This window comes from Passer domesticus, chromosome 1 (assembly GCF_036417665.1).
Source record: "Passer domesticus isolate bPasDom1 chromosome 1, bPasDom1.hap1, whole genome shotgun sequence".
Lineage (NCBI taxonomy): Eukaryota > Metazoa > Chordata > Aves > Passeriformes > Passeridae > Passer > Passer domesticus.
The window spans coordinates 151,867,812-151,894,815 of record NC_087474.1 but is presented as its reverse complement, the minus strand read 5'-3'; the positions used below and the strand labels follow the sequence as shown (position 1 = coordinate 151,894,815).

Sequence of the window (27,004 nt, the reverse complement as noted above, 5' to 3'; positions counted from 1 at the left end):
TCATGGAGGGAATAAGTTTTCTGCAAAAATATTAGTAAATTTGATTCCTTATCTTTTTCTCTCTCCAAGCTTTTAGTTCAGATAAAATAAAGACCTTTTAAGGGTACTATATATAAGTCCCAAGGAACCACCCTCAGGTATGACTATGAGCAGAAACAAGAATTTTAACACCATTTTTACTCGTTATAAAACACTTCTGGATGAGCTTGGTTCAACTTTCTCTATTGAAAGTGCAAGAATTCATCCAATTAATAATTGCAATAGTAAAATTGCAATAATTAAATCAGGTTTCTAGCTTTACATCGATCTCCTCTCATGGAGCAGTGGGATTTTCCAGCACAGAGGTGATAGAAACAGCTGACACAGAGGAGAAAAGGAAATAACATGTCTTAGTAGTGGATTGTCTCTATAATCCAGGGGATCTAGTACAACCACAAATAAGGAAAACCCTACTTAAAATCCTTAATCTAATAAATAGGGGTTTTACACAAAGGGAAACAATTTTAAGTAAAAAGACAGAAAGACAAAATCCAGAGAAGCTAGAATTTGAAATCTGAGTCCCAACAACCCACATCCCTAGGTGAAGAACTATACTGGACTAATGATTTTTCATGGCAAGATCATCCTTCAGACCATATCTCCTGCTTTCTATAACTGCTGAAATATTATTATGAACCTGAGAGGCTTTCCCTAATAAATGGATGTTAAGACATTTGCCAGTAGAAGCCTATTTGTCAGATAATATGAGCAAACTCTAGTTAGCTGCAAATGTGTCACATGTGGCTGGATTCAGCAGTTGCCATTCATGATATGGTGCCAACAGCACTCAAATAATGAGTAGAGCATTGCAGGTCTGACTGACCATTTTCTCAGGCCAGCACCATAAGCCCTTTTACTCACTGCACAGTGACATGATACAAGTGACCAGAGTTGACTACTAACCACTGCTGCTACTTTTTCCATCCTTGTGCAGCACATTGAAGTGAAAGGGAAGAGCCTTGCACAGGAAGACTGTAAAACAATGACGTTGTGGATAACTCCTGAGTCTTCTCCACATCCAGACAATCCATAGATTAATGCAGAGTAGATGACCAAGTGATCTACTTTTATTGCTCTTTCCAGTTGAAGTTAATTGAAGGTTTTCAATCAGATATCTGTATCTGGAAATTCTTTACATTCCTGTATAGAACATTAGCCCTTCCCCGAACAGCAGAGTACGATGCTGTGTCTGGTCTCTGGAGTATGTGTAGTCTTCACATTTTCCCCTGGATGTTCCCACTGAGGAGCTGACTGGACTTTACCACAGCTGCTTTCTGACCTGCAAAGCCACATTCATTCACATCATATCCAGGGTACAAATTTAGGAGAAGTATGCACATACATCTCTGTGCACTTGTGTCTTGTTCTAATCGGGCATCAGACCCACGATATACATAAAATATTTCAATATGGCTATTTCTTCTGTCACTACCAGCACTTATATTGCCATGTGGATGTAATTGCCAGTACAACTGCCTGTGCTCTTCAGCCTGATTTACAGCAGCCAATAAGGAAGCTGACAAGAGAGGAGATGCTGAGATACTACAGCAGGATGTCAGAGCAGAAAGCTATCAGTGCTATCTCTCAGAGATAAAGCTAAAGGAATCAGCTGGTACTGGAATACTCCTGCATTGTGCTGCATTTTGAAAAGAAAAAAAAAAAGGCAGCTTAAAAAATACAATAAAATATTTTTTTTCTTCCCTAGAGGTTTTATAATCTATGGAGACAAACAGATGGTATCCAAATTTATGGATCAGAAAACTTGAGTTATAATTGCCATGAAACTAATTCACTAGTTTTAGAAAGGAAGGAGAGAAAAGAGAAAACTAAAAGCAATGTATTTCAAGAGGGCAGACTTCAATAAACACTGTAAATTCATGGGTGAGATCTCCGCGGAAACAAGTTGAAGCAACAAAAGAGTCCAGAAGATTTGGCAATTCTTTAAAGAAATGACAGTGAGAGCACAATCAGAAGCCATGCCAACATGAAGGAAGGATAGGAAGTGTAATCAGAAAACAATTTGGCTAAACCATGAGCTCTTCAATGACCTGGAGTTAAATAAAATGTACAGGAAGTGAAAACTACATTGAAATACTGAAGACAAATGTGAATGAATGACATAAATATGTGGGGAAAAATTCAGAAAGGCAAAGGTACAAAAAGAGAGGAAATCTGCAAAGGAAGCAAAAAGCTTTCTGTAAGCACATTTGCAGTAAAAAGAACTCTGAGGAAAAACAGTGGTTTACTGCTCAAAGGAGAGAACAAACTCCTGCCAGATGAGTCCCAGAAAAGTGAAATGTTTGGCACCTTTTCTGTTCCAGGCCTCACTGGAAAGGTTAACTATGACTAGACAGCTGATAAAACCAAGGGGCCATAACTCAGGTGACAACAGAGGAAGATCAGATTAAAGAATACTTAGGGTTCCAGTTCAATGGGGCATAAGGACATTTATGCCAGGATACTTAAAGAATTTAAGAACTTAAAGAACAGGCAGAAACAATCTCACAGGCATTAGCAAATCTCTTGGAGAATTCATGCAAGATCTCTAGGGTCAGAAAAGTGAAGAAGATCCAGCAGACCACCTATCTGCGTGAAGGAATAAGGGAGGAGACAGGGAATCACCAGACCGACAGTCTAACTTGATTCCTGGAAAAGTGCTGGAACAAATAATCCAACTCTAAGTACCTAGGTAGTAACAAGGAGAGAAGTAGCAGCCAACATGTATTTGTCAAGAAGAAATCATGTCAAACCCACCCAATTTCACTCTAAAACAGAGTAACAAGCCTTGTGGGTAGAAGAGGAAAAGAAAATGTCATACATCTTGACTTTAGTGAGGCTTTTGACAACGTTTCACATAATATCCTCACAAGTAAGCTAAGAAAACGTGGTCAAGATTAAACTACAGGGAAAAGGCATGCTAAAACAAATGGAAAACTGAATTTTAAGGGTAATTTATTGATGATTTGTTGTCCAAATGGTAGGATTATACCAGGTGAAAATCACAGTGTTCTGTCCTATGTCTGGAAAAGTTCAGTATTTTTATGAATGATTAAGAAGAAGGGATAATAATGTGCTTATTGCATCTACAGATAAAATCAAGCTCAGGCAGACAGTCTGGAAACACACTGTATGATAGAACAGGAATCAGAAAAATTGTGGCAAATTTGAGAGGCAGTGAGGGAAAACGAGGCCAAATTCAACAGGAACAAATGAAATGTATTCACATAGGTAAGAACAACAATTGGTTCAAAAACAGGACAAAGAACTGTTGTAGAGATAAAGAAAGTGATTAGGGAATCACAAACAATATAAATTTACAACATTCCATTGTTTTTGAAAAGACAAACATGACACTGGTGTGTGCAAGTAAAAATGTCACCTGAAAGATCCTCCTGCCCTACTCAGCCCTGCAAGGCTGCATCCAGCTTCAGGAAGGACTGGCTGGGCAGCAAGAATGTAATGTGGAGAAAAATGTGACCCAGGAGCAAAGAACTGGGATTCCCTTGGAATAGAGCAAGGCTGAGAGGAGACATGAAAACATTCATGAAGTGCTTGAGAGGAAAAAGGAATAAGCTCTTCTTATATACTGAGGCTATGATGAAACACATGGATTTTAACTGTAGCAAGAAATCCAACATTAAAAACTTAATTTGACAGACATTTGCCAGAAGTTGTTTAGGCAGAGGTGGTCCTAACACTGAATAGACAGATAGCCTAAAAGGTTTCAAAATGTTCCTTTTATCCATCTTTTCCTTTCATGGCACACTGTGGATTTCAGGGACACAGGTCACGGATGATTAACCAAAGTTCACAGGGGCATCTAAAATCAAGCAGAAAATTGAAAGCTGACCTCAACAACACCAGTTCAACAGTCTTTACCTCAGAATATCTTTCCTCTCACTTCCTCTGCCTCAATAAATAGATTGTATATGTAAAGTGTGCAATAAATGGCACATTAAATTTTTTTCATTTAGCAAAGAAAATAGCATCCTGGTTGATTTTTTCATTTCTAGTTTTGCTGCCTCTCTTATGATAATAGGAGCAAAAGGAAGGTGATACCAAAGCACAGTTGTCTGGTGGAAAATATATTGCAGATACACAAATATGCCATTAGACTTCTGCATAATTAGATACTAGCTGTTTAAAGGTCACCAACAAAAAGCCTTTTGACACAGCCCCAAAAAAAGCTCAGCTCCCTCATACAGCATATGTCAGTGCAGAACAGAGAAATGACACATCCAGTTTATTATATCACATTTACAATTTAGAATGGATTATTAGTGACAATATTTCTTTTACAGAAATAGCAGATGCCATCTTTTTTATTAGAAATGTTGTGAATAATAATTAATTGCCTCTTTTGCTGTTAATAATATACTCATACCCAGTAAATATTGGCTAAATAATTAAGTAAAGGGGTTTTTTTTCTTTCCAATCCCCAAGCAATTTGCTTAATTTGATAAATTTTAATTGGAACAGTGAAGACTTGGTTAATATTTAAAAAACAAACAGTTAATCATGTTCTTTTGCACTGCCTGTATCAACTCCATCAGAAGCACCATGCTGTTCTAGAGGGACAGACAAACCAGAATTGAGGCACCAGAGATACCAAATGCTATCTTTGAAAAATGGACTTTTAAAAAACACGTAAGTGCTTTCTTCTTTCTGGAATGAATTGAGGCCTAAAATACTCTCAAATCCCAGCCCGTTCCTTGAGTGTATTCTTGGCACATATATTCTCTGAAAGTTGTGGGAATTGAATATCCAACTGTTTAGATGCCTTTGTCAGTTCCACTGTGTATTAAAATAACTTTAATAACTGCTGATTAGGCCTCAAGTGGATAAAGGAAATCAGATACAGAATGCCATACATATACATAATATCCTTACATGTTTCCTGCACAGTTTAGTATTCTCCTACACTTTTAATCTAAAGTATTTCAGTTTTAATCTGAAATAGGAGTTATCAGTAGCACACATAAATCATTTTCTACAAACAACGGTGGCAGGGAAAGGTGTTTTCAGTCCTCTGCAGGTCTGTCAAAATATTTGTAGAAGTAATTCACACTTGCAATAATCAAACCTATGAACATTTTGCAATTCACTTCAAATAAAATCTCCATAAGTGAAAGACCCATTTCTACCCTCATTTATATTGTTTTTTCTTGATCAAGGTGGTTTCAGGCAGTAGGTTGTATGAGATGCTGAGACTAAACCTAGTTTGTTGCTATGTACTCCATGGTTTTTAACGATTACCTGAGCTTTGAACACTTCAGTCCCATTAAAGGTAAGAAAAACCCGCTGTTTAAAATCCTGGATGACTTTGAAATTTCTAGCCAGCTCGTCTGAATTCTGCTGAGGACCTGACTCCGTGTATGTTCATGCAAATCCTATTAAAGTCGGTGAAAGTCGCAAGCATGTCTCTGGGGCAGAGTGGGACCCCCTGCTATCTAGTCAGTGCAAATTAACAGCTGGGAGTGGAAGGAATGTAAAAAAGCAAAATCTCTTCACAGGGCCACATTGATATGCAAGGGATTTGCTTGTCAGGGCGAGATGTGTGATATGAAGTGAATGTTTATTGCACGCTGCGGGGAGCATCCAATAGTAGCCAAAAGGAGATATCTACAGTAGATCTGGATCGGAAGCTGTGTAAAAGCCAAGGCAGAGTGAAAAGCCTTTTGATAGAGAATACCTTTGTGATCCTACTTACTCCTTGTTAGAGGAAAACAATTGCCAGAATTTGCAAATTGAGGAAATCCTGATATGGAGTGAATCCTGAAATTGAGTGAATGCTGATATTTTGCCATCACTTGCAAGAACCATTTTGCAGTAATTTAAAGCATGCTTATCTATAGGTGTGGGTGGATGCAAAAAGCTCCATAAATTCCAGCAATGTTCCCATAGGAACTCAGGGAGAGGGGAGAAAATCATCAGAAGTGATACGGACTTTAGTCTGATAAGTCAGTTAAACTGTCGTGGCCCCTGGCCACAAACACCAGTTTGACTGATACAGACATTCCCCTCCTCTTACAGAGGGACTAAAATTCTTTTGTTCACCTGATTCCTGGAAGAACACAGTAAGGATTTTTAATCTATGTGGTGTTTAGAGTGGCCTATTAGAGTCTTTCTTCTAGAAATATGGAGCAGGATGTTATTTCCTCTTCCAACAAGAACCAAAGGCATCTAACCAACCCCTGCTTCCTTCCACTCTGCTGCTGATCTGCATCCATGTGTGGTACAAAAACAAAGCTGCTACTTGCCACTGCAAATGCTACTGAACCCCCTCCCTCTGAGGGGGACCAGTCCAAGGACACAGGTGCTTGCTCAAGGATGGAGAAGACACCAATTACAGATTAGCTAAGGATCCTTTTCTCTGCCACAGTTTCTTTCTTCACAGCAAGAAACCCTTCGGATGACCAACACTGCTTCAAAAGCTTTTTCTGGAATCAGCTGTAGTACTTGGTTGGAATTCAAATGCTTTGAGTCATTAAGTTAGTTACATATTTTGGTAAGTTACACACGTTACTGCACAAATCACGTCTGCAATACTAATATGAGTGATAATTTGAATGATCCCCTGCAGATCAAGAGTTACTTTCCAAAAGAAATTTGCAAATTACATTTTCTAATGGCCACATCAGGGAATTTTGAACTATGTTCATGAACCATTTGTGAATAGAAAATAGGGAGCTTCATCAAACAAATCACTCCTTTTGAGTTATTGCCATGCTCTTGCTGGTAGCAGTACTACATCCAAAAGCAACACCCACACACTTCCCAGCTTGCCCAATAGACAGCACAAACAAAAGCCAGTGGGAAAAGTGCAAATAAACATAAATAAACACAACTGAGATAAAATAAACTGTCACACACAGCACAGGTGATAGACATGGAAGCTGAGGATTTCTGCAGAGTTAGTCCACAGGGTGAGGTTGACTGTCAAGTCCGGCTATGCTGCAGGACCTCAAGCTCAGACTGACAAGTGGCAATGGCTCCACACTGTCCAGCAGCAGAGGTGACACAGCCAGTTGTTCTCACTGCCCAGATGGCTGGGACATTGCAGCTGATTATCAATCAGCATGCAACCACCCATTTCTAACATGGCATTTTGAAGTGAGGTGTCACACTTTTGTTTCAGGAAATCCCCTATGCAGCAGACCAGCCATGAGGAGATAGTGCTGCTGAGCACTGTGGTCTCACTGGTCATCTGGTTTGCCAGCACTAGTTAGAAATCACAGTGCTCTGATGCAGAAAAACTTCAGTGGATCCACGTCTGTGGCCTTAACGAGTGAGGTGTGCATCATCCCATATGCCACGCAGTATTAAATGAAGGCAGAGCTTGATGAGAAACCAATTAGAAAACTCACAAGGTCATTAAAAAATGTCTGCAAAACCATTCAGAAAAGAATGCATGGGCAGATGTGAAGTGCTATGTGTGGTCAGCCCAGAATCAGATGCTTTGTGCTTGCCAGCCCTGCAGCCCCGAGTCCTTCTGAGTCCTGTTGGCTGAAGTCTACCTCTTCAATTGCCATTATCTGCTAATACTAACAGGAATTAAAGGAAATAGCTACCCAAATGCTATTAAGGAGCAGGACATACAGGCTGTGGTTTGCTCCCTACTCCAGTAAGGAAAACAGATTTGTCTCCTCTAGATGCTCTTTCTCTTGTTCCAGACTGAAAATTCAATTTTTTCCAGAAAATGCTGGGATTATAGCAGTATACATTATCAACTCAGATTTTATCCTAATTATTTTTTTTTCCCACTGAGCATGCATTTGGGCTTCTTCCCTCCAGTAATGCTGGCTAATGTGTCTCTGCAGTCTACCTCAGTTTGGATGTGTGTTTGCAAAGGTGGAGAGGGTGATAGAAACCTCGAGCATCAGCATGACTTTTTCCCCTGATCTCAATAGCAGGTTTGACTTGGAAAGCAGAACTTGCCAGATGCTGACCACCAGCAGCATCTTTTTTCCACTTTCCTTTGGCACTATGTTCAAAGTGAAACTTAGCAAGAAATTGCAGCTGTGTCCTTGGAGCCCTGTGACTCAGCACCAGCATGACACCCTTACACGTGAGGAAATATGTGTGCAAAAAATACTTTCTAGGAGGCTTCTGCCTAATGCTGGGAAGCACTGATGCACTCTGGCTCCAGGGAGAGGTAAAAGGTTGATTGCCACCCACTCAATAACCATTTCCTTCTGCGTGATCGATGGAGCGTCATCAGAGCCCTGTCTGGTGACAGGTGCCCGCCAGCGATCGGAGCCAGAGGATGGGAATGGCTCTGTGATAGATGCTCATGGAGAGGGAAGCAGTAAAGAGCATGGCAGCAGTAAAAGGAATGCAATAGGCTTCCTGCTCAATGGGGAGCAGGCAGAAGGATAACGGAAGGGACATTGATTGAATCGGAACATTTCTTCACACTTGGAGCCCCGACTGCAACACTCTCATCACGCCGTGTAAAGTTTTTTCCAGTGCATGCTTGGTGACATCTTGACACACTGATTTTAGCATTGCTCATTCTGTAATCCCCAGGGGAAGATATCTGAGCCCTGAACAGTGTTTTTGAGTAATATCTTCTAACTAAACCCATTTTCCACTTCCCTCCCTACCAAGGTGTCATTGAGTTTCTGATCTCAAAAGCAAAAGCTTTACAGGAAAGGTGAGTGGAAAGAGGAATGAAGGCTTGGGCTGCTCCTTTGGGGCAGCAGCTGGCACAGCTCAGCCTGTGCAGTTTGCAGGCAGCATCAGCTAACATCAGGCTAAAGCTTTCCCATGTCGGCAGAGCAGAGCACGGCAGGGAGCCAGGCTTTCCTGAGAGACACAGCCTGCCTTTGTCTTGCTCTGGGGATTGCACAGTGAGACAATATTCTCACAGGGCTGTAAGCTAAAGCCCTGTTGCTCCTAGATCTACAGGGGAGAATGGGCAGCCCTAATGAGATGGAGTTACTGGTGGCATGGGAAGGGGCTGGGTGTGGGACGTGCCTGTCCCCACCCTGGCTGCCACCCAGAGTGGGGCACTGAGGAAACCTCTCCTCTTGTCCTGGGTGAAGGACCTGCCTCTCCTCCCACCACTGAGGAGTTAGGAGATGACAGAGCTCTTAAAGCAGGAATATCCAGGTGCTTATAAAAAGATCTTTCCTTTCCCTGCACCAATTAATATGTTTTCTTAAAGTAGCTCTTTAAATATCATAGAATCATAGAATGGTTTGGGGTCAAAAGGACCTTAAAGACCACCAAGTTCCAACCGCTGTTCTGTGAGCAGGGACACCACAATATCCCCCTTATCTCAGTCTGTGATGCTGTTACACAAACCTACGTGCCCCCAAAGGCACGAGCCAGGCTGACTGCAGGAACAGAGCTCCACACACATACCTGCAGGTACATGGGCACGGGGTGACTGGAGAAGTTAATCAGCTTCAAAGCATGCGACACGGTAATCAGAGGTTCACATCAGGACAAGGAAAGAACAGCGGGGCCTCGCATGCACAAATAAATGACCTTTGAGTCCTGTGTTCCCTGTGCATTCAGACACAGCCCAGACCCTGTTACCAGCACCTCGGTGCAGGCACGTTCCCCTGGAGGAACAGTCAGGGTGATGGTAGCTGGGCTCCTCTGGCATCAAAGGCAGCCAACTTCCAGCTCCTTCCAGGGCAGTGAGTGCGATTTTATGGCTCATGTCTTATTATGTCACCCCTTGCACAAAGTGTGAAGAGCTGGGTTTTGGTGCTTATCTGTAGCATGTTCACAGGGGCAGGAAACACTGCAGTAGTTTGCAATAAGGGCAATAGTTTGCTTTTACACATATTTTATCAAGCCATCAGACAGCAGAAACAACTAGGAAAGATGCAACCATCTGAATTTTGAATAGGACCCCACCATGAGGAGCCCAAGGTAGTAAGAAATTTCACTGTTCCACAAGCATGCAAAAAATCAGAAACAATTATGAAACAACCAAAAAAAAAATGAACTACCCCTCCATCTGTAAATATTTGGGGAGATTATGTCCAAACTAAGGAACAAATTTCCTCCATGCAAAAATATGATAAAATACATCCACAGATTAATCCCCATCGAACACACATCCAGGGATAATGTGAAGGCACTGACTAATGTACATGTAAAACACAAAAAATCTATGCCTTATTGCACTCATAATTTGAATTTTTCACATGAACTGCTCAAATATTTTTGTACATCTGCTAAACTGCTTTGGGAGTAACATGAGAGTACACTATGCCTAATAACTTAAGGAAAACTTTGAAGCTTCATCTTCCAGATTTTTACTCAAGGAAGAATTAGTCATTAAACTTGGGCATTTTTTACCTTTTCCAGAGGAAGTGGTTACAATACTCCCATTTTAATAAATCCAAAAAGAAAAAAAGTCCTAACCTCTCTGAAAAGTACCTTTGCATTAATCACAAAAAACTTCATTTAAACTGAAATATTTTTTTGTCATTATCTCCCTCCTTTCAGAGTCCTTTTCAGGGTTAATTTCTAAACAGAAACACCACATTCAACTGAAAAGTCAAAATGTTTGCAATAGATAACTCCTAGAAAAAATGTGTTGCAATATTTAAAGGAAATCCTTGCTGCTTGATTCCATAAATTTGACTCAAGTTGTTAAGCTGTTTTATGAAAACAGAAAAATTCTGACCAATTTTTCTCCTGTTTCCATGAAGAAAAATTGTTCATGGACATTTACTAATGACCATCTTTCGTAGCTGGAAAACTTAGCAGTATATGGAAGTATACATACAACCCAACCCAACCCAAACGTATTAAATAATTGGATATTTGTATAACTCTGCAGTGATTCAGGATCTTATCAAAAGGGATTTCTGAGCACAGTTTGCAGCAACCACCTCCAATGCCAGTGCCAAATCCTTCCAGTGAGGAATATATATATAAATAAATTTTAATTATACATACTTACATACTTGCAGGTGCATTTTTCATGAGATTTTAAATAATTACTTTGTTTCCTTTAAAATACATTTGAAAGAAAACTGTATTTTAATTACCAGCGTAATATGTACTCCCACAGGCTTACAGAATATATCTAAATATATCATGTTTTACTGCATGTCTTAGGTAAACTGAATCTGCTGTAAGCAGATGGTTTTGAAGATTTTTTTTTTAATTATTATTGAAACCTTTAGAAAATTCAGAAGGTGTTGAGATATTAAGGGAATATCAGAAAGTTTAACTGCATAGCTTTTTTTCTTTCTTTCTTTTTTTTCTTTTTCTTTTTTTCTTGTCCCACTTAAAAGGGTTTCTTCAAACGCCTGGGACATGTTACATTGCCTGGCTGAACTGAGAGCATATTTTCATGATCTTCACACATTGTCAGCCAAATCTGGGAATGGAGGACTGCAAAGGACACAACAGCTTCAGCAAGGAGATTTGGGACTGGTGGGCTGTAGTGGGAGCACAACCACCAGCCCTGTTGTGGGAGCCCTGGGCCAGCCTGGACACTGCAAACCAAGGCACAGAGCCAAACAGCCCAGTGACTGTCTTGTTTCTGTCCAATACAGAGAGCTGAGGCGAGGAGAAAGGAGGGAGAAAAAAGAGAAAAAACATTAGAAATATTTATTTGAAGTTACACTATCATTGTCTTTTAAGAACAAAATCCACTAAAATTCCAGAAAAAGGAAAACATATTTTTTCTGCAGAATAACCTTAAGCCCAGAGGCCAGATGATTGGCTGGTATAAAGATCCACATCGACTTTGCTGGAGCCCAGGTGATTTATCTCAGGGTCCTGCTCTTCACTGGGTGCACTGAGACCACAACAACCCAGCACTGTACCTGCACCCTCCACACACCCAGCCTGTCTTCCATCATGTCACAAAAGCCCCATAAAAACTGGGTTTTGCAAACACCACCACCCTGGGCCAGTCACAGGCAGGAGATAGGGCACTCCTTTCCCCCAGGGTCATGGCCTTCCAGATCCTGCCTCTCACTTCTAAAAAGTCATAAAATGAAGACATTCACTGAGGTATCCCAGGCCCTGCCTGGGAAGGAAGGTTCAGCGCCTTCCTCTGGGATGCATCCACCCCCAAAATTAGCTCTTGGAAAGAGCTCAGGCATATTAGCAACCTGTGCTTAAAGGAGTTTGTCAGATGAGAGCAATGGGAAAGTGCACAGCCCTGGAAAAACTCTTCCTGTGTGATTCTGGCCATCCCTTTGCAAGAAATCTGAATTTACAAGGGAAATAGATGCAGAGGAAGATGCTGAACTGACTAGAGAGATAGAGAGCCTATTTAATCAGAGGAGACAAGGTGTACAAATTTTGTTTAGCTTCACTGGACAGAGGCTGACCCAAAATGTGTTTGCTGTATCTAAATATCCCACACTGATAAGCTCCATGGAAAAATTACTCAAGCAATAGGATGACTGTTGGCTCAATAAAAGAAGCAAGTTGCCTGTGAATATCCTAAAGGGAGAATAGGGGTTCTCTAACTATCAAGTTTTTAATAACATTATAGAAGCTATGAGATTTTTCCTAGTAAGTTGTGGAAATTTCTGACTTGAGCAGAGAGACAGAAATGTTTATTTGAAGTTATACTATCACTCAGCAACCTTCCCATCCCCTCTAGACCTACATCATAAAAAAACCAAACCAAATTTTGCCACAGATTTTATAGGGCTCTCTCTGAAATGTTGATCCTATGAACGTGTACATGTGGCCTGATCAATTTTGGGCCTTTAAATGATTTACCACAATTTTACAGACCAGATATGGCCTTAAAGTAAATGAATGTGTAAATTTTTTCTTCAGGAGCAGGACTCCAGACCTGGGTACACAGATCTCTGTGCACAGACTAAACTGTGGTGGCTGCAGATACAGTTTATTAATCAATTATCTCTGTTTATTGGAGAACAGGATCTTCCTGCAGCTGCTAAACCAAATGACATGCAATGACAATTATGTAAACTTTCATGGAACTCCAAAAAAGCTATCAGCAGTTTCCTGGCTGTTATTTTTGAGCTGATCTAATCTGACATATGGTGATTCCTTGAGTCATTTGATAGTGTAGAGAGCTAAGTAAACCCCTCTGCAAACACCCATAAAAAGTGGCCCTGCAGTTTTTGCTTCTTTTGGAAACCCAGAAGCACATTGCTGCAAAGAGTCAAACATGAGGAAGGATGAAATCTTACAGCAGACCTTGACCTTGGGTGCATCAAACCATTTTAAAACAAAAATACATTTTCAGGTAAACAGCCTACTTTTATAAAAGGAATCAGCCTTCTGCAGAAGAGCATGACCCTTCATCAGAAAGTGCAAAATCTAGCAGACAAAAAGTTTCCATCCTAACATAGGAATTTTGTCAACAGTACACTTGTTAAAAAAGCTCAGTTTTCAGCTGTTGAAGATCAAAACATTTCAGTTGACTTTTCACTGAAAAAGTGACACTAGTGACCCTTCTTCAAATGCTGGATATTTGTTCTTCAAATAAATTTCATCCAGACATGTTCCAGGACCATATTTTTATTTCTGTCTTAACAGGACTTCCGTTTCTTTTTTTAGGTTATGTCATGTAATCCTCTAAGAACAGTTTAATCCCATAAATCAGCTATATATTCATGTAAAACCCCTAACTTTTACACTTCAGAAAAGGATTGCATATCCAGACCTGTTTCTTAAATATCCTGGAAACACAAACCAAGAGAAAATCTGTCCAGAACATCCGTTCTGCAACTGATGCCTACAGAATGAAACTGAGATTAGACTAAAAAATTTGTATTAGCTAATGCTAAACTGCATATATTGCTTACTGGAAATGCCACATCTAAGTTTAGTAGAAAGAAAATGCTTTTAGAAATTTGAAGTACACAGAAATGTTGTGCCACAGTGATGCAGCAGCTCCTGGAAAGAACTGAACTCATCCTGCTTCACTTCCTTCAGCATCTTAAAAACTCTCTGTGTTTAGATGCAATTCCTTGCACCTACAAAAGCAATATTGCTTAAATTTTCTGTTATTATCTTACAAGCCATTGACCCCACTTGGAATTATAAGGGAAGGTGCTGGGATGTGAAAGGATTTGGTTCCACCATCAGCTGTAGCTGCTGACTGTGTCCTGTGGCAGACAGCACATGGTAAAAAGTGAGGTGAAGGAAAAGGCCAAACCAAGAGCAGAGAAATGGGCACTGCTGTGAAGCTGATTGCGTGCCTGCAGCTGAAGCAGCAGAGAATATCAAATGTCAGAAGGAAGCTTATCCTCTAAAGCTTTGCAGCCCCATTTTGCACAACAAAGAGATCTGGCTAGTTCAGATAAGAGGTGGAGGAACATCCCAACTTTCAGTTGTCATTTATCTGCAGCGCTCCACCCTTCACTAGGCATCTCCTTTCCTGCAAGGATTCAAGTCCTATTAAAATATTGTGGCACATTACCAGAACATCTCTCAGTCCACTGTGCTTTGTCTGTCCCACCCCCAGAGAACGATCACAAAACCTGGTTCTGTCCTCCCAAGTTAGCAGAACTCCCACCAACCTCAGTGGCACCAGGACTAGGCCTGGGTAGATATTTTCTATTCATACAAAGGTTGTCTTACCGAGTCATTCTCAGCGTGGGAGGATATTCACACACACATTCACACACACACATATACATCTTTCTTAAATGAAGGGGTTTTTGCACAGCTGTACTAACACCTTACATACAAGAGACTTCTATTCTGGAACAGCCACTTGTCACAGTAATTGAGAAGAGTGTGTATCAATGGGCCCCAGGAAGGAAAGGAAGGACAACCTTGTCAAGGCATAGATCCTCCTTTCCCTTTGAAATGCCTCAGTCAAGTTGTTGCTTCTCTCCTCCTCTGTGTTCAACCAGTTTTAATTTGCTGATTTAGGAGACCCTGCTTGATCAAAGAGCAAATCTCTGTATAGCCAGTGTGACTCTCTAAAGAGCAAGTTCATTCTTCTTAGGTGTCTTCTACTAATCCACTGGAAGCGCTTCCTAGGCTTTCCTCAATGATCCACATGAAAAAATCTTTCCTGCTCACTAGCCTTGAAGAGACCTTCCAAAAAACAACCCTGACTTAGTGACATGTTATTTATCCATTGTGTCCATCACAGATGAAGCTGCTCTTAGGAGGGCCAAGCTGCCAAACTGTTGCTCAAGCCTCAGGACGCTAATATTGCTGTTCTGTACGTAGCTAAAAATACAGAGAGGGCACAAGTTGAAATGCATATCCAAATGTGGTCGTGTTTTGTCTACTAAACTACAAATTATTATCCTTAGGTGAAAAATTCTTCCCAGATTTACTCCATTGTCTGTCACCCTGAAGGTGGCAGACCCTTACTATCTCACCTTCCTTCTCATCTGGCATCTGGCTCCTGCCAGGTCCCAACACTGTTAAAGAGCTCTCATTTATTTTCACTTCTAAGTAAATTAGTTAATAGTTTCTCACCACATTTTCACATCTTTAGATATTTCACCTTAACATATCATTTTAATGTCTATTTCTATGTCTTTCACTTGGCTGTTATCCAACCAATTTAGCTTAAATAATAATTTTGTTTTATTTTTCCATATGAAAATCAATTTGTTGTATTGCTTGTTTGTAGGACACTACACATTACTGTTTCATTCTATGACATCAGCACAGTTAAACTTCTTACCTAGTTTGTCTCCCTCACAATTTCAATTCATCTTCTAATGAACTAAGACTTAACCAGATAGATAAGGGTGATTAGGAATTTGTATTCATTTTTAGCAAGGCCAGACTGCACAGCTGCAATAGAACACATTGTTCTGTACATTGCAGTAGAAAACTACATGACTCGAGGAATTTCAGACATTAACTGGCATTTTTCTAAGACTGATAATTATCACAGCATGCAACATACAGAATTCCCCTAGACATTGTCTGCAGATAATCTACCACTGTGGATCTTTGCACAACCTTAAGACCTGACCTGAATATGGTTCCCTGTTTTCTCTACATTCACTTATACAAACCTGTCATTTCAGCAGTTTGCAACTGATCAATTAATAGGTCACTCAGACTGTGATGTAGTCAAATATTAACACGAGATCAGAGTGAGTTACCTCCTCCTGTCACAGCAAAACCTTTGCAGCAGTGACTTAAATGGATGAAAAAAAATTAACCAGCTCTGCTGGTATCTCCATGAGTGAACATCCCACTCCCAAACGGTAAAACTTCACTCACCCTCTAGAATATCACAGCATCAATCTGTCACATATTAGGGCTTTCCCCTTCGTGCAATTAACATACCTCAGACTCAGAAAAACACCAGTAATTAACAGGCTTGTTGAGGAAAGAGAAACAGTTTACTCAGCACTTGTCTGTATATAGAATTATTTCTATACAATGAGAACAATCCTTTTCTTGAACCTGTGTTCATTCTAAGCTTACTTTGCACAAAGAGGCAGAACTGTGAATGTAGATTCTTTCCCTCAGGAACTGCACTTTGAGAAGATTTGTTCAGTTTTCTTCCCCTCAAGCCAGTTTGATTTAAGTTCCAACATTGTTGGTTTTCAGGAAGCCAAAGTGTTCTGAGTCTGGATCTGGTCCAATTAAAAAAAAAATATTAAATTGAAGCTGTAGGTCATGGTTTGTGCTGCAAAACTGGTGCCAGTGATTTCGTGGCAGATAGTCACACGTCTGAGTCAGATCTAAACAAATGTGGCTAGATCATAGCAGAAAGGCTCAGAACCATCGGAAGTTCTGTCTTTTAGATTAATCATAAAAGCAAAGTTCAGTCCTTGCCTCTGCAGGTACATTAAAGCTAGTCCCTCTGTGTGCTCTTTGTTGGTTACTAACTCTAAAGCTCTTCATAAATCTCAGCCTGGTGAAAAATGCCGGATACCCCAAAAGATATTGGCAGGATAAAGGTACTTTTTATTTCCTAGGAACTTGCAGCCCAGCTGTTCTCTGCTTTTTGTGGGCCTTTCTTCAGCAAAGAAAGAGAGATTTCTTTTTATTATAGAGTAAAATTTTCCCTCAAAAATTTCTCAGGTTTTTCATCTTTCTTTATCACTTGTTTCTTGTGGAAAAACTTGGCGTACCACTGTCTGGAAAAAAAGCCATCAGCTTTCTTGCTCATGAAAGCTCACTATCTAAAAGTCTGTGAGTGATTTTAATGAAAAAAAAAAGTACCTTCCACAGAAACCACCAGAAAAAAAAAAAATCAACTATTTGTGCCTGTAGAGAGACCAAGGCCACCTTTCACCTCACAGACTTTCCAGAACTAGCCCAAGTTTCTTCCTCAGTTCACTATTTTCATTGCAAATGCAGCTGTGGGACATCAGACCTGGTGCTTCAAATCCTTTTGAACTGATACAGATACCATTTCATGCTGATATAGATATATTTTTTGAGCTGATGCAGGCAAGATGGGCTTCAAAATGCCCATTGGAACTTACCAACACTCCTGCAGTTCTCTTGTTCTTTGTGAAATTATTGCTTTTTGTGGAAGTGGTGGAAATTTAGAGACAAAAAAAACCCCAAAAAAAGGTAGAAAGAATGTAGCAATGCTGCTGGGTGAGAATGGGGAGTCCTTACTTTCTCTGGAGGCTACAACATCTTTACAACCAGATGTGAACACAAAGGGCATTTTGGCTCAGTCATTTTTTCAATTAAAGTTAATAAACCCAAGTCTACCACAATATGCCTTCCCAGAGAAATCCAGTCATCTTCCCAAAGCCTTCTAGCTTCCAAGGCCATGTAAAAAGTCAGTAATCATGGCTGTGACAGACAGAGCATGTAATGAATGATAGAAATTGGTCAGAACGCATAAAGAACACAACAACACCTTCGCAGCTCAGCATTCGCCCAGTGAGTTGGCCATCAGGAGGCAAGAGCAAAGACAACAAACGAAGTCATACAGCTCCCTTCCCTATTCCTCACTCCATGGCATCAGGGGAAGGCAAATTGGGCACAAGGGCCAGAAGGGAGTTGCAAACAGATTCTTCTAACTCATCTCTGGCCCTATCCAGGACTGCATGAACACAGATGAAGAGCCTGTGTAACATCTCCAGTGGCTGTGGAAGATAGCAGAAAGGAGCAAGGCTTGGTAACTACTAATTTTTCATGTTGCAGGCAGGGAATGCAGAGTGCAGCTCAGATAATCATAGTAAAAGCTGCTTCAAGAAACTTTTTGAGAAAGTCGTGATGCCAGATTTCAAACTAGGAAGTCAACAGGTTTATAAGAACAAAGAAAAGATGCCATGATTTAGTACATGGTAAGGAAAGTCATCCTGGTTTTTCTGTGGAAACATGCCTGTGGAAATAATCTTCAGCCATCCTGAATGATAATAAGCCACGTGCAGTAGTGGTCTCTGCACTTCATTAATTACTGAGGAGAGTTTGCAAAAGATGCTGCACTTGGGTACTCAGGCCAGTCTCCATTCATGGTGGAAATAAAAAACTATTTGCTCTGTTACAGTATTCAGCTGGGTGGCAGCTGGCCTTGGGGCAATGATGAAAACCTCTCTTACCCTGGCAACAAATTCACTTTCTTAAAGTGACTATGCAGATCTAAAACAGCAAGGTAGGAAAAGAAAATTTTTTAGAAGTAAAGAAAGGTCAAAATCCTTTCAGAATTATTCACTTTTTTGAATTACAACATTCTTATTCCCATAATACCAGTCCAACAATTGTCCAATCCTCTCCTCTTTGTAAATTAAATCTCACAAAGAAAACATATTTTCCTTTTCATCATAAAAACACAGGTATGTAAAAGTCCTGACCCTATGAATTAGGGGTCAATTATTATTTCTAAATGTGTGCTTACAGACAGGCAAGTAGACGCTGGACAGACCCCAAAAGGCTGTGGATTGTGTTCTGGCTGCCCATTACAGTCATTAAGTAGGTGATTCATTGCCTAGCATTTAGTACTGCCAGACTGTGCCTTTCTATGCAATAAAGAGGGAGAAAGAGCTTCAACATCAAAGTCAGGCACTCACAGTCAGCCATCTGCCTAACACTTTGACTTATGTCCCTTTATTGTACATGGATCAGGGTGTGTGGTGGTGTACTCTGGTCTCCTACCAAACATCAACACTGTTCTAGGTGCTTGGGTTCGTACTATGGGCCCTGCTCGGCAATAAAATCACCCTTATTTAAGCTTGGCCAAGCACAAAAAGTCATTTCAATACGTGAAGGAAGGATGGCAATGCTTCATTGGGTTTTTGGGTTTCATGTCACAAGCAGTGCTGCCAGACCACAGCAAAGTGTGGCACTCCTCACTCCCCCACATGGACTGACCTCAAGGTGCTTTGTTTAAGTGAGTTGTTGGTTCCTTTTTCTGGAAAAAACAGAAACACCATAATGTCACCAAGATTTTGCAGGGAGAGTCAAACCCAAATGGTTGCTCCCCAGTGTCTTGCCTAACACCATGAGGAAGAATTGTAAACTGGCCTGCTACCAGCCTCTGAAGCAACATTTGGAGCCAATACTGCACCTCTAACCTCCACCTCAGCACAGTGCAGTAGCAGCAGCAGTAGTTAACACACCTCCTTCCATGTATGCAGGGCTGTCAGAGCCATAGGTCTGCTGTGATCCTCTAGGTTCAGACCAGGCATTAACCCTGGAATGGAAGCAGCAGGTGGAGGTGCTTGCCAAAGCCAAGGTGATTGGCAGAGCCACTCACCCCTTGGGAGTTGGAGTGCATTGTTTCCTGAACAAGCCCAGCCGTGTTTGCTCACTTAATTGTGCAGCTGCAGGTTTGCTTCCAGCTCTCGCTGGTGTCACAGACTGCGCAAGAGCTGCCAGGCTTCACATGCCAGACACAAACCTGCGTGCTTGGCTCCTGTCCCCGCCTCTGGTACGTCAGGCAGTGATGGGACAGTGCCACAGGTGACACCAGCAGAGCCACTGCGGTGCAAAAAAAGCTTTCATGCATCACTGAAGACGTAAGTGGCACAACCAGGCCAGGAGGCAAATGGTGGCAACACACTGTGTGTCTCAGCATCATTCCTGCACACTTGATTCGGATTTCCTATTGCTAAGATCCAGATGAGGCCATGCTCTGGCAGTAGGAAGGGATGTAGCTGTCAGGAACAGTTACAAAAAATAGGGGCAGTCTCTGGGAATGAGGGGCCATGGTGGCTTGACTCATTCTTATGCAGCAGAGCCTCTGCATAAGACATCCCTGCAAGCAGCCACTCCTGCCAGTGTGAGATGACAACTCTGTGCAATGTCTGGGCAACTCACTGAGCAGCTACTTGTGAAGCCCTTTAAAAGCAACAGTGTTTTTCAAGTGACTTGATCAGCTTCATATAACCTGAAATATTCACATAGCTGAATACTCCACTCAGCTGAGTATCTAGTTTGTGGCTTGCTTATGAGGACAATATCTAGGAAATATTGTTACAACAATAATTTATTTATTCCTATTTGCTGATTTGGAAACTTTGAGCCTCACCTGGCTTTGTTTTCTCATTTCTCTTGTGAAAACACACACCTAGTCAAATAATTTGTCATGTTCACACAACTCTGTGTTCTGCTGCTGTGTTTATTTGAGAATCACACATGCACACATACTTGAGAGGGAGATAAAATCACTCTGGCTGAGAGGCTTTATCTTGCCTATCTATTCCTCAAATAGGTCCATTTGACTTGGAAAGGAAGAAGATAATTTGATTCCTAACAGAAAATGTCCTCCTTTGATCTGATGTTTTTGCAGTTAGCCATTCCCCAATAGATCTTTTCTGTGTGATGTTTTCTTTTTGTTTTCTTTCATTCCAGTCTTATTTTACAATAACATATTTGAAAGAACCCACCCTTCTCCCAGGGAAACATCATATCTAACACATTCACAGTCAAGCATAACTCTAAAATTCACAGCACTGCCTCCTATACCACCCTACATCTTTAGAAGGTAAAACTGTGCTTGCATTTAAGCCAGCAGATGTTAGTATTACTACATTTCAAAGGACCCAAATCAATCCACTTCCTTCATTGTCCCCCTCTCGCAAAAACCTAGACAGAGAAGCCTGAGGCTTTGTAGTTTTTGAAGTGCTCTAATCTGGACAGATCTTACCATTGCTGTCATAATTGATTAAGCTGTTGCCAGCATTCCCTGCATCTCCAGAGAGCTGTCATGGTTCACATTCATCAGGGCATGCTCCAAAGTTCACACACTTCCACAAGGCACAGCTCAGTGAGAGTCGGACATCATTGGAATAATAATACTTTGCACTTGCATCTCACCTTTCATCACAGGCACAGCACAAACACTCAGAGTCTATTTCTGCTACCCATTGTCACACCCTGTGATACTCTACAGAACCCTCTCTCCATCTCTAAAAATGATCCATGGAGCTGTTTGCAGAGCAAGATACACCAAGGACAAGTGAATATTTACCAAAGAAGTGTCATGATGCTTTTGAGAAAGCAGCGTTAGTCCTGTTCTAAATTAATGGAAAAACTGCATGGTTTGCACTGGTCTCCAAAGGGCGACTGAAAGTTGTCCCTGAGACCAGGCTTGCTGGTCTCCCAAACTGGGTACACGCAAAGGTTTCCTCTGGCAGGATCAAAGTACCCCCACGCAGGATTTTGTGAGTCATAAATGTAGGCTTTTTCTGCTTGCAGACAGACGGTGATGGAGCCATGCAGATGGGTGTGGATGTACTAGGGAACATACTAATGTTGAAAACATTTGCAGGTGAGTTGGAGCATCTTCTTTCAGTCCTCTGTGAGCTTTACCAAAGAGGCTGCAGATGACTCATTGTGGGAGTTAAAGCACAGCGTTCCCAAATTCCTTCTCAGTGTCTAGTCACTACAAATTCCCATTTTTTGCTAGCCCATGGAATTCATTAGCTATTTATTTATTTCCTTACTTACTGACTTCCAAAAAGCACATATTAAATGTAGTTTAATAATATCCTAAAATATTATTTTTCTATGTTCCAAAGAAATAGGATATTCATCCAATCTGCATGCACAGTCACAGATTAGTGGATACATAATTTTTATAGGTACACTTCCAGTTTCTGGTATGCTTCTTTACACTTCTTTACATGTTAACTTTACACCCCTACTCATCTGTACCCTCCTTTTCTTCTGACCAGACTTAAACAGTGAGAAGACATTACATGACTAAAATAAAATAGCTCACTAAAGAAAGGGCAAACTCACTTGGAAAACCAGGAGCCATCTCTACTCCTACCAGCTGGAGTTTCTCCCACATCTACAGCCATTAAAGTTATGAAATGTTTGGATGTTTTACTAATTCCATTAAGAACCAGAAAGGCTGTTCCCACCATGACCAGAAAATGAAACAGCAGCAATCACACGGGAAAATGCTCAACTTTCCAGACTCAGCAGTTTTATTAGTGCAAATACCACACATTTGCCTGCTTCCTTACTCTGGACCCTAACTCAGCCTGGAGTAGCTAAGCTGGTGCTACTAACCTTCTTCTCCAGCTCATTTCACCTGCAAGAAGGAATAACTCACTGATGAGGATTTTGACCAAGGATTCTAACACATTTGTTGTTTTTTTATCTCCTTCTTTTGTGGATTTCCTGAGCAACTTTGGGCAAGTTGTTAATTCTGTCTGTGTCCCAGTTGTTCACCAGCTATGAAATGGAAATAATAGCACTTGCATGCTGTAAAAGGCATTAAGAAAGTTAATTTTGATACATCTGGTATATGATGCTAATAAAAATCTTGGAAACACCATTTCCCAGGTTCCATCACTACCCTTGGTCTAATGCTTTCCTAGGACTTGTCTAACAGGAGCAAATGCTGATGTGACAAGCATGGGATTTATTTGTGGTGCTGTGTATTCTTTTTCCTTAATCACTCAGCTCCTGGATTCATGTGATTCGTCATAATCTCACTCCCCATTAAAATAAAGCCTAAAGGTTCACAGTCAGGAAATTGGAGTGTAAGGGGGTGGGAAAGGAAAGAAATGAATGCCAAAAAAGCATGAATGCAAAAGGGGAACACCTGGAACAGCCCAATATTAGTTATTTTAAAGTACCAAGATTTCTAAGCTGATACAGGTTTAATTAAGGATTAAAAAGAAAAAAATATTTGTGTTGACAATACCAAGGTTCGTTCTTCCTGTTCCTTCCCCTTCAGGTGCAATTGCAGCAGAGATCAGATCAGCACAATTCGCTCCAATTCACCAGCACAGGCACCTAAATTACAGCCCCAGCAGCACCCGAGCCTTTGAGAAAGTGAGACAGAGCTCCTGCTGTTTTGAAGCCAGCTCACACCACGGCTGTCTCGCTCGCTAGGCAGCAATGTGATGAGTGTATTAGCATTTAGCAAAGGTGTATAAAGTCCTGGTCCCCGCCTCGAGGAGCTGACAGCATTGCAATACAGAGGGACAAGAACAGGAAGCCACATAAAAAGAAAGAGAATTAAGCAGACATGTTGGTTATGTATTCTTGCAACCACATCAAGCCTGGTCACTAGGGAGGAAACTGTTGTGCCCTTGAATGCAATTCCCGCTGCTGCAGCCGGGCCCTGGCAGTCACAGGCAGACGGGCACGGCCTCCCGGGGCCAGGCCGCCTTCCGCACCGCTGGAATGCAGCACGCTGCCTCAGCCGGAGCTAGCTGGGAGCCACACATGTCAGTAAAGCAAGGGCTGGCTTGGCTAGTGAAAGCAGGCACGAGCTGCTACAATCTGCTAACATTTCCAAACCTTGTCATTAAAAATTCCTCACTGCAGCCTGTGCCAAATGGGATGGGTAAAGCCGGCGGGTCCCAGGGCCCTGGTGCTCCCATCACAAACCTCCTTCTCCCACAGCAGCCATATTCCTGGCATAGCTGCACAGAGCTCAGCCTGTCCTAGACCTGTCCTGCACCCCAGAAATGCTGAGATCCTCCTGTCCTACCCAGGGCTGGGGTGAATCGTGTGTAGTCTCAGTCCAAAACAAGGGACAGCTGTGTCTGGCCTGTGCCTCATCAGAGAAGGGTTGCCTTTTATTCCTAGAAAGCTGTAAAATTCCCAGGCAATCACACAAAGGAAAGAAAATCTTCTTAAGAGCCAAGGAGGAAAGTCAGACACAGGATTGTCGAGGGACTTGCTACAAGTCACCCTACAAGTCACTGCTGGAGCTGGACTGAGACACGAGCACCACCAGTCCCCTGGGTGTACGGTGACCTCCCTTAGACCCACCAAGGAGGTCACCAACCCACACCAAGGCAAATCACGATAAGAAAATGATCAGACTAAGGAAACTTTATCTAATATTAGGAGTACCACCACCTCCAGACAATGATTCTGGTAGCAAGAACCTGTTCCTAAAACTGTACAGAAAGCAATTTTTACTTGATTGCTTGGTGGAGTTTATAATTAACACCACTCCAGCTTCTTTGGGCATTTCAAGTCCAAAATAGCAAATTTCACAGTTTAAGCCAATTCATAGAGGTACAAGGGCAATATAACCTGATCTTATGTAGCAGAAGTGGTCTCTATCTCTCAGGTATTTAGCATTTCTCTGCAGAATCCCATCATGTTGCCTTGTGGAGCACTGCACATCCTGGTCTCCCTCTTTACACTTTATTCCTTTCCTAAAGAGAAAAAGTAAATGGGCCAGATCTGCAGCTGACGTAAATCAGCATCTCCCTCCTGAAGTCAATGAAGCTACACCAGCGGGCACTAGCTAAAGATCTGGCCCAGTGAGTTTAGTGCCACGAGGTTATGAATCATTGTTATTATGTGGCGCTGCATGCAATTGCCTGATCCCTTCTCCCCATCTCCCCAAGGAGTCCAGAGCAGCTCTCCTCCTAATGCTGCCAGCAGCAGGGGGAGAAGAGAGTGTAATGTTCAATTATCTTTTGCATGTTTTTCCAATAGTAAATCACAGCAGGGGATGTGACCCCCTGCTAATTGGAAGTCATGTCCTGTGGGGTTCTCTTCTTCCCTTTTGCTCCAGTGTGTATCTATTTGTATTAAATACTGATAAATGGCACAAGTGCAGAGGGGTGGTAGATTTTTGCGTCGTTGTGGGTCTAATGACTATTTCTCTCACAGGCCTAGTTTTTTCTATAGTTTCAAAAATGTTCAATCATTTTTATGCCAGGTTTTCATGTAAAAGGCTAAAGCTGATGGAAATTCCTTCAGCCAAACCTGACTTAAGTCAACTGAGTGCTCCCTGTGTTACAGGAGGATAGTGTTTCTTTCACTACCATCTACCACAAGGTCTGAAATCCCTCCATGGACGCTTTGTGTTTCAGAAAGGGCAAAACTCAGAGATGGTAATGCAGGAGACAGGAAGTGTTTCTGTGTAGCTCATCAGCAAGCCAGTTTAAGTTTTCAAAGGGATTTAATCCAGGCGAAATTCAACCCCGTGGTCAATGAAGCACTTACATTCCTACCAAAGCTCAGCAATAAGGCGTAGGCACCGAGGGCTGAGATGGACAGGCAGAGATTTCCTGGGGGAAATGTGCAGGCTGTGACACCCCTCCAGCAGTGAGGGGTGATGTCTGTGCTCTCTGTGTCATCCCAACCTGGCAGAGCACACCTCCCTCTGTTTCAGACCAGGGTCACCAGAACTCCTGGTGCTGTTGAGCTGCTGCTTCAGGCACTGTGCAGAGAGACCACTGCCCTCCCTGTGCTCCCCTCCTGCCTTGGGTCTGTTACTCAGGCTTTTATAGCCTGGTCAGCTCATGGGACACAAGTACCTGACCAACCTGTTCTGCATCATGTCCCTAGCACTGGGGTGGCTGCTCTGGAAAGAGCACTGGACCATAACCCTGCATGACCTCCCAGCAGCACCCCCACCAACCTCTTCCTCCACCCAGCTCCAACATATCAGATATGCTCTCATCCCACAAACCAACCCAGCCCTGTCTCATACATGGAAGTATGATACCTGAGAAGCCTGTTACATCACAATGCTCTGAGACACAATTACACACCTTTGAAATGCACCCAGCACCTATTGCATCATGAGAGATGTACCAAGAATATGATTAGAGAAGGATAAAAGGTGTTTCTTTAATAACGCATTAGCCAACGTGTTTAATGAATGTATTTTAAATGCCAGCTATAGACAGAACAAGGTGTATTTCAACACTCAGTTGCTGATCAAGGGAAATGTCAGGAGGAAGTCCAAAGGGAACAAAGGAACTTGGCAAACTGGGGAGTCTAGCCCACAGAGAATTCAGTGGGAATTAGGGCCCTAATTCAGCAAAGTATTTAAAGGCAGATTTTTAAAGATACCTTATGAGTTAAACATTGAAACACCTTTAAAAATCTCATCAACTAATATGTAATGATCTCTAAGTCTGTGTTCAGATACATCCCTATTCATTCAGCAAAGTAAGCAGTACTAAAATGCTCTGCTGAATCAGGACCTAAATCAAATTCAACAGGCTAATCCAGAAATTATCTAAATCCTATACAAGCTACTAAAGGACAATTCATCCATTCATTCCCCCCAACCTCCCACCCCCTCCTCCACCAATTTCCTGGTTCTGGAACCCTCTTGTGAAACCACTTCTCAATATTTTATTAAATTCAGTGGGTTAGATGGACAAAAAATCCATAGCTATGTAATCATTTTGTGTCAAATTCTGTCAGGCCTTCTAAGAAGACCAGAGGTTTGAATTTCAAAGAGCAGAATCAATAATCAACCACTGTACAATAATTTGGGATTTACAACACAGAAGTATCCACATGACACATAAAAATTATGTTCTATAAGCATCTCTTCTCCCATTTTATATCTGACTAGGAATACAAGTCACTGTTGCTTCTCAAAACTAACCCAAAGGGAATCTTAGAGGAGAAGGAAGTGGGAGGAAGTTCAAGTACCACAAGGATGGGCATTGTTTAAGAGTACAAATCAAGTTTAGTGTGTCGTACCCTGGCAGACAATTAGGGAAAGTCAGGGGTTTAATTATTTATCTCATTAGGCTGGGCGGAGACTGAAGAAGTCTCTGCACCAGAATTCCCCCACTGCAACTGGCTGGTCAGAAGAAAAGTTTAAAAACACATTTTAAGAGGGAGCAGAAGAGGTTGATAAGGTGAAGAG

General features: G+C 41.6%; 1 long non-coding RNA gene across 1 annotated transcript; it reads right to left on the bottom strand.

The window, feature by feature from the left end:
• Nucleotides 1-22,369: 22,369 nt before the first annotated feature.
• On the bottom strand, nucleotides 22,370-25,808 carry LOC135290014 (uncharacterized). The gene is made up of 4 exons (XR_010352772.1): nucleotides 25,754-25,808; nucleotides 25,336-25,400; nucleotides 24,412-24,536; nucleotides 22,370-22,444 (listed from the first exon to the last, which is right to left on the bottom strand). It is a non-coding gene; the product is annotated as an uncharacterized LOC135290014 (long non-coding RNA).
• Nucleotides 25,809-27,004: the final 1,196 nt, after the last annotated feature.